Source organism: Pelobates fuscus, chromosome 5 (genome assembly GCF_036172605.1).
Source record: "Pelobates fuscus isolate aPelFus1 chromosome 5, aPelFus1.pri, whole genome shotgun sequence".
Classification (NCBI taxonomy): domain Eukaryota; kingdom Metazoa; phylum Chordata; class Amphibia; order Anura; family Pelobatidae; genus Pelobates; species Pelobates fuscus.
This window is the reverse complement of record NC_086321.1, coordinates 36,559,255-36,573,766: the sequence shown is the minus strand read 5'-3', so window position 1 is coordinate 36,573,766 and position 14,512 is coordinate 36,559,255. Positions and strand designations below refer to the sequence as shown.

Sequence of the window (14,512 nt, the reverse complement as noted above, 5' to 3'; positions counted from 1 at the left end):
GATACATAGGGGACACTGATACACAGGGGACATTGGAGACTTGATAAAGACCTGGGTACAGGTCTAAATGTTGCGGTGTCTAATAAACCTGTCTAAATCTATCACAGTGAGTGCCTGAGATTTTTTCTTTTATACTAGGGGACACTGAGACACTAGGAGACATGGGGACACAGAGACATTGGGAGACTAGGGGACTTTAGGAGTCTAGGGAACACTGAGACACTAGGGACACTGGCACACTACAGACACTGAGAGACACCAGGGACACATGGGGATACTGAGATACTAGGGACACTGGCTGGGAGACATGGGGACACTGCCATGTCTCCTATGTCTCAAAGTCGCCCAGTGTCCCCATGTCTCCCTGTGTCTCCATGCCTCTCAGTGTCCCCATGTCGCCCAGTGTCCCCTAGTGTTTGTATCCCCATGTCTCGCAGTGTCCCTTAGAGTCTGTGTCCTCATGTCTCCCAGTGTCCTGATGTCACTAGGACACTAGGGGACACTTAGAGACATGGGGACACTGGGAGACATGGGGCCACTGAGACACTAGGGACAGTTTATTCTTGCCTCTCTCTCATGACTGAAACCGCAGGGGAGCAGCACAGAGCAGGTAAGTGAGGGATGGGGGGTAGGGGAGACCGCATAGAGGAAGGTAAAGTAGAAGGAGCAGAAAGGTTCTGCAAGGGGCAGGAGGGGTCAGCAAGGAATAGAAAGGGGCAGCAAGAAGCAGGAAGGGGTCGAAAGGTTTTCAAGGAGCAGGAGGGTAAAGTAGAAGGAGCAGCAAAGACCAGGAGGGGTCAGCAAAGAGCAGGAGGGGTCAGCAAGGAGCAGGAGGGGTCAGCAAGGAGTAGAAAGGGTCTGCAAGAGGCAGGAGGGGTCAGCAAGGAATAGGAAGGGGCAGCAGGAATGGGAAGGGACGGTCTTCAAGGAGCAGGAGGGGTCACCAAGGAGTAGGAAGGGTCTGCGAGGAGCAAGAGGGGTCAGCAAGGAGTAGGAAGAGGCAGCAAGGAGTAGGAAGAGGCAGCAAGGAGCAGGAAGGGGCAGCAAGGAGTAGGAAGGGGCAGCAAGGAGTAGGAAGAGGGAGCAAGGAGCAGGAGGGGTCAGCAAGGAGTAGAAAGGGTCTGCAAGGGGCAGGAGGGGTCAGCAAGGAGTAGTAAGGGTCTGCTAGGAGTAGTAAGGGTCTGCTAGGAGTAGGAAGGGGCAGCAAGGAGAAAGAAGGGGCAGAAAGGAGTAGGAAGGGCCTGCAAAAAGCAGGAAGGGTCTGCAAGGAGCAGGAAGGGTCTGTAAGGAGCAGGAAGGGTCTGCAAGGAGCAGGAAGGGGCAGGAAGAATCAGAAGGAACAGAAAGGATCAGTAAGGGGCTGCAAGAAGCTGGAAGGGGCAGAAAGAAGCAGGAAGGGCAGTAAGAAGCAGGAAGGGTCTGCCAGAAGCAGGAAGGGCCATCAAGGAGCAGGAAGAGCCATCAAGGAGCAGAAAGGGATCAAAAAGAGAAATGAGCAGAAGGGCGCAAAATAAGCAGAAAGTAGCAGAAAGGTAAAGGAGCAGAAGGAGCCTCAGAAGACAAAAAAGACTGTGTCAAATGAAGGAGAAGAAAATGAGATTGGAGCACTTCCTTCGGGACACCACATCATAAGGCGTTGGTACCTGGGCCTGGCAGGGAAACTTTGGACCTTCTCATCTCCCCAGGTAAAAACAAACAATATCAGTGTTAATGTGTTCACTTTTATTTACTGAGTGTCAAGAAACACAGACGGCCGCAGGGTAGGGGAGCCGCTGATTGACTAGATGGGACAGCTAGCACTCTAAGCCAATCAGTAGCTCCCCATTCATAAAAACGTAAAACATTTTTATGAACCGGGAACTAGCGATTGGCTTAGAGTGTCAGCTGACCACTCTAGCCAATCAGCGGCACCCATGCCCAACGTCAATCTGCACTTCCTGACACTCTGTTTCAGAAGTTGAATACCACTGAGCGACCTGGAGATCTGGAGCTGAAGGAAGCCTTTGGGGGGTAAACCATTTGAGAGCGGTTTCACCCCTTCAAAGAAAGAGCACCCAGGGGCCTCCTTGCATCACAGCATTTTCATTTAGATAAAGTTGTTATGGTGACCAGAATGTTCCTGTAATTTGATGAAAGAAACACTATAGTGTCAGGAATACAAACATATATTCCTGACACCATAGTTGTGAAAACGCTATTCCTCCTTGCTTTATGTGAAAATGACTATGCTCCTTCCCTTTCATGACACTGTCAAAAAGGGGCCAAGCATGGATGTCATTACAATTATGCAACCTCTCCCCGGAAAAATTCCTGCGGACGTCCATGCTCAGGGTCCCCATGTTCCCCAGTGTCCCAATGTCTCAGCGTCCCCATGTCTCGGAGCTGCTGTCTGGACTCTCTGTGCAGAGCTGCTCCCCCGCGGATCAGTGAGTAGAGAGAGGCAGGGAGGGAGATGCTGTAACTTCTTATCACTGCCTCTCTCCACACAAACAGCGACCCCTACTGGCCGGCGCTGCTATTGCAGAATAATCTATGTTTATACTGAGACAGACATTTGTATTGCCGGTAGTACTGCAATACCGGCACCGGCTAGGCAGCCTCAAATACCTGAGAAATACTTCTGAGAAATACCTGGCAACCCTAAGAAATACATGAGAAATACCTGGCAACCCTAAGAGTAGTGTGTAAAAAAAAAAAAAAAAAAAAAAATGTAAAAAAAAAATTTTTTTTTTTAAAACCAATGGGCCTATTCCATGGGCCTGGGCCTGGAGCTGCAGCTCCATCAGCCCCTATGTTAATCCGGCCCTGCAGACTATCATAAGGAGCACTGTTTTAGTGCGTCTTGCAAGTTCCTAGTGCTCATGATGAACATGTGCTCATGCTATGATTGTTAGGGACAGTTCTACGGTGTCCCAAAAAGTGGGATGCCAGGACAGGACCCGAAATTTGGGATTGTTTTACTAAAATCAGGACTGTTGGGTAACATGCATGACTACCAATCAAAGATAAAATGTGGTTGTAAATATTGACTCCCATGACACTCGTGTGACATACAGTATCAATCCCAGTGACCAGTCAAGCTTTTCTTTTTTCTGGAGGGATTTGAGGACTATTATGTTATAACAATGGAGATGAGAATACGTGGAACAGACTTGCATATGTGGTAAAGTTACTGACACAAAGTATAACAGAGAGAAGTGACATGTGGCTTAGTAGAAATGTACTGGAATAAGGGGCCTCTGAGGCGATGCCTGAAAATGGCCCCATTAGCATTAACCAGTCATCCATTGTTGGTTTAATAGTCAAGGTAAACTATTGAATTGGGCTAAAAATATCCATCTCGGTCTAACTCACCTCGTATATAAAGGTTTTTCCACTGTGTTTCATGTTACAAAGACCTTTAAGTGTACAAAGGGATTGATTAACAATATTTTTTAAAACATATTAATTGATTAATTAATTAATTAATTAATTAATTCAAAGCAATGATGTTCATTGACCTGCTTGTAATATGGCTCCCACAATATAAAATAAACTCGTGTTTCTTTTTTCTACAGAGACTGAGCATACAGACTGAGCATATCTCTGGGTAAATGGATATCAGCTGGTACATGAACTGTGTACGTGAACTGTGAGAATTGCTATTCAATTACTGGAGTTAAGCTTATCTCTTACTATCTTCTTATCTGTAATAGAATTCAGCCCTAAATTGGTTGGATCCTTTAGCTGTCCTCATTCAGGCAAAAAGCTTAACACAGTCAAACTTCTCAACTACCTGCACAGCAAATCCATAAGCTGACTACACCGGCAATTTTTTAAAGACCACTCCCTATATGACTGTGTTCAGACAACATACACTTCATATAATAACTATGATTAGGTAATGTTGTGAAGTGATAATAATAATAAATATAATATTTTTTTCAAGAAAGGCACCTGGAGTATTGATGTTGCTTTCACCCAACTGCATGAGGCTAGTGGTGTTGTGCAGAGAGGCACTGAGGCTAGTGGTGTTGTGCAGAGAGGCACTGAGGCTAGTGGTGTTGTGCAGAGAGGCACTGAGGCTAGTGGTGTTGTGCAGAGAGGCACTGAGGCTAGTGGTGTTGTGCAGAGAGGCACTGAGGCTAGAGGTGTTGTGGAGAGAGGCACTGAGGCTAGAGGTGTTGTGGAGAGAGGCACTGAGGCTAGAGGTGTTGTGGAGAGAGGCACTGAGGCTAGTGCTGTTGTGGAGAGAGGCATTGAGGCCAGTGGTGTTGTGCAGAGAGGCTTGAAGACTATGATGAGGCCTAATAGAAAGCATTTGTTGTTGGGGGATTCCATCATAAGAGGTGTGGAGATGGACAATGGTGGTCTTGTGAGGTGTCTTCCCGGAGCTACTGCTCACAGAGACAGGAGACGTATCTGTAATATTGTTAAGCAAGCAAAGCAGGAAGGGGAATTGGATGTACTTGTCCATTTAGGGACAAATGACTTGGCTTGCAATGAGGTTTTAGAGGTTAAGGAAGTTTTTAGTGTTTTTGCCAATGATATACGGCAGGTTGCTTCCACACTGTCATTCTCTGAAGTTCTGCCTGTGCATAACACTCAGAATGACAGGCGGATGCGTATTAGGGACTTTAACTTGTGGCTTGGTGAATGGTGTCGGGAGCAAGGATTTGGCTTTATTGCTCATGGTAGCTCTGTTTGGAATGGAAATAAACTGTACAAAAAAGATGGTTTGCATCTTTCTCAAAAGGGAACAAATGTTCTCAGTGAGCAGTTCAGAGGTTTTGCTAAGATGTATTTAAACTAGGAGGGGGGGGCAAAAGGGTGATAAAACATCAATCCAATTGTCCCCCAAAACAAGGACAGAAGGTGCCTGTAGCAAGTGTGTTAAAAAATGATAAGCTTAGAGTCATGTCTACAAATGCTCGCAGTTTAGGGAATAAGATCCATGAACTTGTGGCAATAATGGCAACTGATAGTGTAGGTTTAGTCGCTGTTACTGAGACATGGTATAATGAAAAAAATGACTGGGACATAGCAATACCAGGGTACTCTTTATATAGAAAAGACAGGGAAGGCAAGAAAGGGGGAGGGGTGGCCCTGTATGTGAAGGATAGCATAAAATCTAGCCTAATAAAGGTTAGTGAGACGAACATAGAGTCCATTTGGGTTACGTTAGAATTTGGTAATCACACAGTAGTTCGTGTAGGTGTGATTTATAGGCCCCCAGGACAAATTGAAGAGTTAGATAATCTACTAGTTGAAGAAATAGCTAAAATGACAATGAAGGGGGAAGTTATCACCATGGGTGACTTTAATCTTCCTGATGTGAATTGGAAAACAAAAATAGCTACTTGTGCCAGAAGCACACATATTCTAAACTCCCTACTGGGATTGTCTCTAAAACAAGTCGTTGAGGAGCCAACTCGTAAAGAGGCCATACTAGATTTAGTGTTAACAAATGGAGATTTGGTATCAGATATTACTGTAGGTGAAAGTTTAGGATCCAGTGATCATCAGTCAGTGTGGTTTAATATAAGAACAGTGACTGAGTCACACCACACAAAAACAAAAGTTTTAGACTTTAGAAAAACAGACTTTTCTAAAATTAGAATATGTGTAAAGGAGTCATTATCAGACTGGAGCAACTTAAATGGAGTCCAAAATAAATGGGATTATTTAAAAGCTGCACTACTGAAGGCAACAGAAAATTGCATTAGGCTTGTCGGTAAAAGCAAAAAATTCAAGAAACCACTGTGGTACTCCGCAGATGTGGCCAAAATAGTAAAAAACAAAAAGTTAGCATTTAGTAATTATAAAAAAACCCAGAGTGAGGAAGACAGAATGACCTATAAGATTAGGCAGAAAGAGGCTAAGCAAGTTATAAGAGCTTCCAAATCACACACAGAAGAGAAAAAAGCACAGTCAGTAAAAAAGGGGGACAAAACTTTTTTTAGATACATAAATGAGAAAAGAAAAGTAAAACAAGGATTAGTTTGATTAAAAACAAAAGAAGGAAGGTATGTAGATGAGGATAAAGGTCTAGCTGACTGCCTCAATTAATATTTTTGTTCGGTATTTACAGCTGAAAATGAAGGAAAGGGACCTCTGTTAAAAAAAAGGATAAATGAGTCATTTATTACATGTGAGTTTACAGAGGAAGAGGTTCTATTTCAACTGTCAAAAGTAAAGACAAATAAGTCAATGGGACCTGATGGAATACACCCAAAGCTATTAAAAGAGCTTAGTGGTGTACTAGCAAAACCATTAACAGATTTATTTAACCAATCATTGTTAACAGGAGTAGTCCCAGAAGATTGGAAGTTAGCGAATGCTGTGCCCATTCACAAGAAAGGTAATAAGGAGGAGTCGGGCAACTATAGGCCAGTAAGCCTTACTTCAGTAGTGGGGAAAGTGATGGAAACCATGTTAAAGGATAGGATTGTTGAACATCTAAAAACACATGGATTTCAAGATCAGAGACAACATGGGTTTACTTCAGGGAGATCATGCCAAACTAATCTTATTGATTTTTTTGATTGGGTAACTAAAATTATAGATCAGGGTGGTGCAGTAGACATTGCTTACCTAGATTTCAGTAAGGCTTTTGACACTGTTGCACATAGAAGGCTTATCAATAAACTGCAATCTTTGAGTTTGGATTCCAATATTGTTGAATGAGTAAGGCAGTGGCTGAGTGACAGGCAACAGAGGGTTGTAGTCAATGGAGTATATTCGAAGCTTGGGCTTGTCACCAGTGGGGTACCTCAGGGATCTGTACTTGGACCCATTCTCTTTAATATTTTTATTAGTGATATTGCAGAAGGTCTTGATGGTAAGGTGTGTCTTTTTGCGGATGATACTAAGATATGTAACAGGGTTGATGTTCCAGGAGGGATAAGCCAAATGGCAAATGATTTAGGTAAACTAGAAAAATGGTCAGAGTTGTGGCAACTGACATTTAATGTGGATAAGTGCAAGATAATGCATCTTGGACGTAAAAACCCAAGGGCCGAGTACAGAATATTTGATAGAGTCCTAACCTCAACATCTGAGGACTTAAAGGTAGGCAGACAATGTAATAGAGCAGCAGGAAATGCTAGCAGAATGCTTGGTTGTATAGGGAGAGGTATTAGCAGTAGAAAGAGGGAAGTGCTCATGCCATTGTACAGAACACTGGTGAGACCTCACTTGGAGTACTGTACACAGTACTGGAGACCATATCTTCAGAAGGATATTGATACCTTAGAGAGAGTTCAAAGAAGGGCTACTAAACTGGTTCATGGATTGCAGGATAAAACTTACCAGGAAAGGTTAAAGGATCTTAACATGTATAGCTTGGAGGAAAGACGAGACAGGGGGGGATATGATAGAAACATTTAAATACATAAAGGGAATCAACACAGTAAAGGAGGAGACAATATTTAAAAGAAGAAAAACTACCACAACCAGAGGACATAGTCTTTAATTAGAGGGACAAAGGTTTAAAAATAATATCAGGAAGTATTACTTTACTGAGAGGGTAGTGGATGCATGGAATAGCCTTCCAGCTGAAGTGGTAGAGGTTAACACAGTAAAGGAGTTTAAGCATGCGTGGGATAGGCATAAGGCTATCCTAACTATAAGATAAGGCCAGGGACTAATGAAAGTATTTAGAAAACTGGGCAGACTAGATGGGCCGAATGGTTCTTATCTGCCGTCACATTCTATGTTTCTATGTTTCTATGTTTCTTATTTTATTGAGCGGATGAATACAAATCAGGTCCACAGTGCTCACTATGAGGTGGATTGGATTGGACCATCACCAGAGGAGGCCAATCCTCCGCAAATATTTCACAGGAAGTGGGGACATGAGCAGTGTCGAAGGAGTCTTGGCACTGGAAAAATATTTAAAAACACTTTTATCTTGTTCATTTTTATTGTGTATTGGTGTATGCAGGTGGGACAGGGCACTGTAGGTTTATGAATATATATTCCTAATGCTATAGAGTTCTTTTAACCAATAATTCACACGTCCAGACCTATATGTGTTTTCTATCATGCAATGCACCACACCAGATCATAGATCCAAATATTATATGTCACACTGAAGAAAAGAGAATGCATGATACCAATTAAATATGTGTAGATATTATTATTTGGAATTTTTCCAAATGCTTAAAGGAACACTATAGTCACCTAAATAAAGCAGTTTTAGTGTATAGATCATTCCCCTGCAATTTCACTGCTCAATTCACTGTCATTTAGGAGTTAAATCACTTTGTTTCTGTTTATGCAGCCCAACCACACCTCCCCTGGCTATGATTGACAGAGCCTGCATGAAAACAAAATTGGTTTCACTTTCAAACAGATGTAATTTACCTTAAATAATTGTATCTCAATGTCTAAATTGAACTTTAATCAGATACAGGAGGCTCTTGTAGGGTCTAGCAAGCTATTAACATAGCAGGGGATAAGAAAATCTTAAATTAACAGAACTTGCAATACAGAAAGCCTAAATAGGGCTCTCTTTACAGGAAGTGTTTATGGAAGGCTGTGCAAGTCACATGCAGGCAGGTGTGACTAGGGTTCATAAACAAAGGGATTTAACTCCTAAATGGCAGAGGATTGAGCAGTGAGGCTGCAGGGGCATGTTCTATACACCAAAACTGCTTCATTAAGCTAAAGTTGTTCAGGTGACTATAGTGTCCCTTTAATTCATTCTCTGTGGTCTTGACCTGTTTTTAAAGGGTTAGTCCAATTATCATTACTACTACAGCCCACTGTAGTGGTTATGAAGCCAGGAGTGATCTGGTGATATTTTTCCCGGGTTCTGCAGAGTTCGAAGCCATTCATTGGCTTAGAGTGACGTCTGACTGCTTTCAGCAAATTATTGACATTTTGTGAAATGATAATTGCACAAAATTGACTTTAGCAAGCACAGAACTCCAGTTCTGGGCTGACTGATGACATCCCAATGATGTTGCTAGAGGTGAGGTCACACTGAATGTTTTAAAGCAAAATGCTGCAAGTTGCATCCAAACAATTGCCACTGCTATTCATTGTACGAGAGTGTCAGCTGACCTATCTTAGTCAATGTCTGTCATGTCATGCAATGAAAATTGCCCTGAATTTTACATTAGCCAGCTTGAAACTGATGACACACTAGTGATGGGTCACACTTGGGTTGTGGGGCTAAACTCAAAGTGAAATGCTGCACATACAAACCTTATGCACCATGACCACTTCAAATCCCTGTAGTGATCACGATGCCTGGAGTAACCCTTTAACTTAGAGTTCGAATTTGTTAAGATTGAAGCAATTTCCAAAAGCTTATATAAATGGCCCACACTATCTTGCTCAAACCTTGACTAGTCTCTTTTAAAACCAGACTGTGATTAACCTTTTTTTTTTTGCAATTAAATCTCTAATGGGGGTCATACTTTTCATATGCTAACTGGTTTTAGTGTCTCTTAGTTTTATCTTCAAATATATTTCCACAATGTTACTGTTGGTTTTATTGTCTCTTAGGGCAGACTAGGCCAATTTCTTATTTTTATGTTGCGAAATTATCCTCACCTACTGGCTTATTTCTTTTAAATCACATTTAATCTTTTATCTTTTTGTCTGCTTCAATTTTATTGTGGAACCTTAGGATATTTTTATCCTGGTATCAGCTGCTTATTGTCATTGCATTTTAAATTCAGCCCTGAGCAATGCAAACAAATGTACCTGCACGATCGTTTTCATGGAGAAAATATTGCGCATTCAGGTAAAAAAATGTAGAATTGCTCTGCATTCTTAGTAAAATGTTCTGCTATTACAACTCAGTGTTGGCTTTTCAATGAAATTAGTGCTGTTAATTCCATTTATACAGAACTAATGGGTTGGCCTTTCACACACTGCTGCCTTACACCTACGGGCAGAGATGTGTGTTTTCTGACAGCTATCACACGGATTAGGGACTACAGCTTTCATTGTGCACAAACAACTCATTTGTTTCTCGAACCGAAGTGTCCTCCAGACATCTCATAACACACCAAGCAAGATATGGACCTTTTTGACTTCTCAGCACCCAAGGCCATAATTCCAATCATGCACATACATAATTATAATTATTATGACTCTTTAGATTAGAATGGTTTAAGGAAGGTATTTCAGTTGTGAAAACATAGCTCAGTCCAAAAGTGCCATTTGTAAACATCAATATGCAGGATATGGTACCTCTGATAATACATTTTGTGGTCAGCAGTTTTGTCTCTAAATAACATCTTTGTTCTTTCTTATTTTTACGTTTAATGTCTTTTTTTTTCCTATTTACTCCCATTAATGCTAATGAACACTAACCCTAAATATGTGATATATTGTTCAACATGTAGACTATCCATAAATGTCAATTACCTAGAAATCATGATACTCCTTAATATGTCCTTTGCCGCTAATATTACACTCCTTCTGCTAATGAACACTGAAATCAGTTTTTCTCCTGACAACAATAATGCAGTGACATTTTCTTTGAGTGCTATGATGCTAGTCATTTAAAGGAACACTCTAGACCCCATAGAGCACTTTAGCATGTGAAATGCTTTATATGTGAAGAGCGTGTCCTCTTTTTTCATTTCACAAAAAGTGTAGGTTTTAATAGAAATGGACACGTTAAAGTATTAATCTTGTTACTTAATCAGTTGCTTAGTGGTTGCTTAGCTCAGTAGACCTAAATTCAAGAGGTTACAATTAACCAGAGCACCTGCCTTGGAAAGACATCTCATTGAGTTGTATTGAGAAGTCTGTGATTGGACAGCCACGGAAAGTATGGGCGGGGTTTGTAGAGGAGGCCTTGCAAAGGCAGCAGACAAGAGATCTGCAGCTTTCTGCAATCTGTTTTTAAATGTAACCCCAATGGGAGTCGCGGAGAAATCACTTTTTTTTTTTTTTTGAATTCTTTATTTTTGGTATGCAGGTAGGTACAACAGTGCCTGTATTGCCCCAACGGCATCAGCAGGCTCGATTTTCATAGTCATATTATAACAGTTGTGGCATGTTGAGTATGCATACATTTTTAAATGAATAAGATAACGATACAGTAAACAAGCTATAAGCAAAATGGTTTAAGTTAAGTTAGCATAACTGGTTTGAGGCATCACGGTGAAGTCACCAGGCTTGTATACTAATAAGAAAACATTAATATAAGATTCACTTGCCTCGTTTTTCACCATTTATACATAATAAAGTGAATAAGCTATTTGCGGCACGTCGCCCGCTGGGTTAGTATTACCAACATGTATAGTCACAATGGTATCACCCGGCTTGTGTCTTTAAACATCTATGCCTGTTCTGAGTAGTGTTTGTTTGTCTATTGACATCTCAGCTTATGCATATATACACATTCAAGTGAGTAATACAGGTTGGTTCTAGGTACTCTACATTAGCTAACTGGTTGGCTGCAACGTTATTGCAATGAAGAGGTATATAGCATAGGTGGGAAACGGGCCTAAATTAAAACAAAACATATACGCTTTTATACTTTTGTGCCTTTATATCGCTGGTTCAGCATTCTGGAGTCCCGGTCCCTGGGGACAATCTAAAGTGCAACGTATTGTTAGGAAAGCTAAATTTTGCCTGCAAAAGTGGCCCATGAAGGATAGAAGACACCTCCGATAGAAGCCTGAATACCAGCGAGTTACTTCGGCTGTCACAAGAGAAACATTGTACTTAGTATGATACGGAATCAGCATATCCACATAAGAAATCTCTGACTGTAGATCATCGCTGACTAGCGAACATATAGTTTTTACGCTAACTTGGAGAGCAGAAAATCAGTTGTTAACTTTATATTTTACAAGCTTGTCTGAAACAGCTATTTCTAAAGGTTAAATAATAAGAATATACTGCAATTGAGACAATATTCCGCTTCATATACTAGCCCTGACGTTTGTAAGTTTGTGCACCGCCAAACATTATGTGGGTGTTAAACTATAAGCAAAAACACAGTTGTATCGTTGTCATTTCGTTAGGCCTGTGAACATGGGTTGCTATATCATAGATGTCCCTGTGGCCAGCACGAAGCATGGTGATGTAAAAGTAACTTAAAGTCCTGCGGAGATAACAAGTCAAAAACAGTCACAAATAAAAACAGTGGGAAATGTGGGGTGCTTGTCTCATCTGTGGTGACAAGTGTCCCGGTCATCCAGCTCCTGCTAGAGGTATTAGGATTTAAAAGCCTCTGTGAACACAGACTTGCAGCCTTCTATATGTTGGGGTTAACTTTGACGGTCTGTATGAGAGACATGCGGCTGGCTGTGGTTTGGGGTCAGATTTGGCAGTCTATAGGACTGTTGAAGCTGTCTTGGTAGTTGGTCGGTCAAAAATGTGGTATTGTGGCGGTTGCGGCTACTATGTATGGATATCTTCCCAGTGCCCATTGTTATATCAGATTGGGTGTGGGTAGCCGGGGTGTTATTAGCCGGCCAACCCTTGGTGAGAGGTTCATGATGCATTCCCAGAGTCCGCAGTAGGGCCTGGGCTTCCTGTATGTCTTGGATGATGTGCGTGGTCGTCCCTTGTGCTACTGTCAGCGCCCTGGAGGGGCGCCAGCGGTATTCAATGTTTTGGAGCCGGAGCACTGTGGTGAACGGCTTAAGTGATCTGAAAAGAAATGTATGTCCCTTACATTCGCAATCGTATATTGGCTTTTACGAATGAAGGAATTGCCAAATCACATAGAAGAATTGTGCCTATCATGCGATTTGGGGCTCATTTGGCACTTCAGTCATTCATTATTTAGATGAACCAAAGAATTGGTCAATTGCCATCCAAATTGCGGTTTTCCCTAAATGCACACATCTATGAACTGCTCCAAAATATGTACCCTACCCGTATTCACTTTGTATTCTCACATTAGTGAATAACCCTCTAAGTAAAAGATGCAATAAATTGGAATATACCACACCAGAATAGGGGTGGTTTAAAGCACCATTCCACCCTCTGACAACCCTCTAGCAGTGGATGTGATACAGTTGTTATCTTGAAACATATTTTATGTTTATTTTTCTTCTTTATTCATCTTCTTTATCCTATTTGTAGAATGTCATGTAACCTAAACAGGCTATTTAGCAATTTGTCTGTATTATATATGGAGAACAGCTTGCCAGGTCATTTAAGTTATTTTCTGTATTATATATACATTCATTTTGAAAGTCTCCATCCCCTTAATCATATATTTCTTTCTAAATAAATTGATACATCAAGTTGAAAACCTACTATGAAAATGTAAAGGGATACTGTAAACCAGTGGTTCACAAACCAGTCCTCATGGTTCACCAACAATCAAGGATGTATATATTTCCCTGTTTTATTCTGATGGAGATAACTAAAAAAAAAAACACTACTCCTTTCTTTCTATAGGGGAATCCCATATATTATGTATGGAACATAGTGCGACAATGCGGTGGAAATTTACATGTTTACAACTGTTATATCAATCACATAACTGATGGGGACTCAAATAACCCTTAGTTTCTGTATTTCGCTTGACAAGTCTCACATCCTCCTGTGAGGTCAGTGGCTAAAATACGAAGACACTATAATGGTGTACCTTATTGGGCAGTTGGATAAATATAAGACTACTGAAGATTCATGGACAAAGACGGGGGAAGGACCCAAAGTTCCTCTAGTTTCTATTTCTATAACATTGCCAACAGATGACGGTGAGTGCGAGTAGTAGTAGTAGTAGTAGTAGCTCTCATTACCTATACTAACGAAATTAATGGAACACTTTGCACACTGTGCAGCACTGCCCCAGGAAGCACCTCTAGTAGCCATCTTAACAGTGGCCAGTGAAGTTAACACTCGGCTGTAATATAAACACTGCATTTTCTCTAAAAAGATAGTGTTTACTGCAAAAAGCCTGAATAGAATGATTCTACTCACCACAACAAATACAATAAGCTGTAGTTGTTCTGGTGATTATAGCGTCCTTTTACATCTTTTACTATCCTTGCAAAAACTTAATGTACCTGTACCTAAATTCCAACACTGATCTTCAACAGGCTTAGAAAAATATGGTTAGTGCATCCAATTCATGCAGAGGCAATATAAATAATCTATTCAATCCCCAGTTGCACAAGATACCACAAAGAGCAATGTATGCAGGTGTCCTGAATATCATCAGGTAAGGAAGAGACATGGAAGGCCCTGAATGCAAATTGGAGCAAATATGAACAATGCAATAGCATCCCTCATGTGGGCATTACGTCCTCATACATTCATAATGTCTACATTCTGCTTGCATCTTGGGAACATGCATTGCTAAAAATGCCAGCAGATTTCTTCCAATTACCTACCGGTATGGCATTTGATCAGATGTATTTATATATTTTTTTCTACCACGTCTACTATATGTTATGTGTGTTACATTTTTTTCCTCTTTATTTCGTTTTCAGAATCTTTACAAATAATTGCAAGGCAACATATACAGAGAGTTATTCACTAAAGGGAGAATTCAAAGTGAGTTTCAAATTTAAGGTCGAGATACCTGAACTCGGAACAT

The 14,512-nt window shown here is 41.1% G+C and overlaps 1 protein-coding gene across 1 annotated transcript in view; it reads right to left on the bottom strand.

Moving 5' to 3' along the window:
• Positions 1-14,512, bottom strand: part of HAPLN1 (hyaluronan and proteoglycan link protein 1) — a 122,033-nt gene that overhangs the window by 77,340 nt on the left and 30,181 nt on the right. The window lies entirely within an intron of this gene.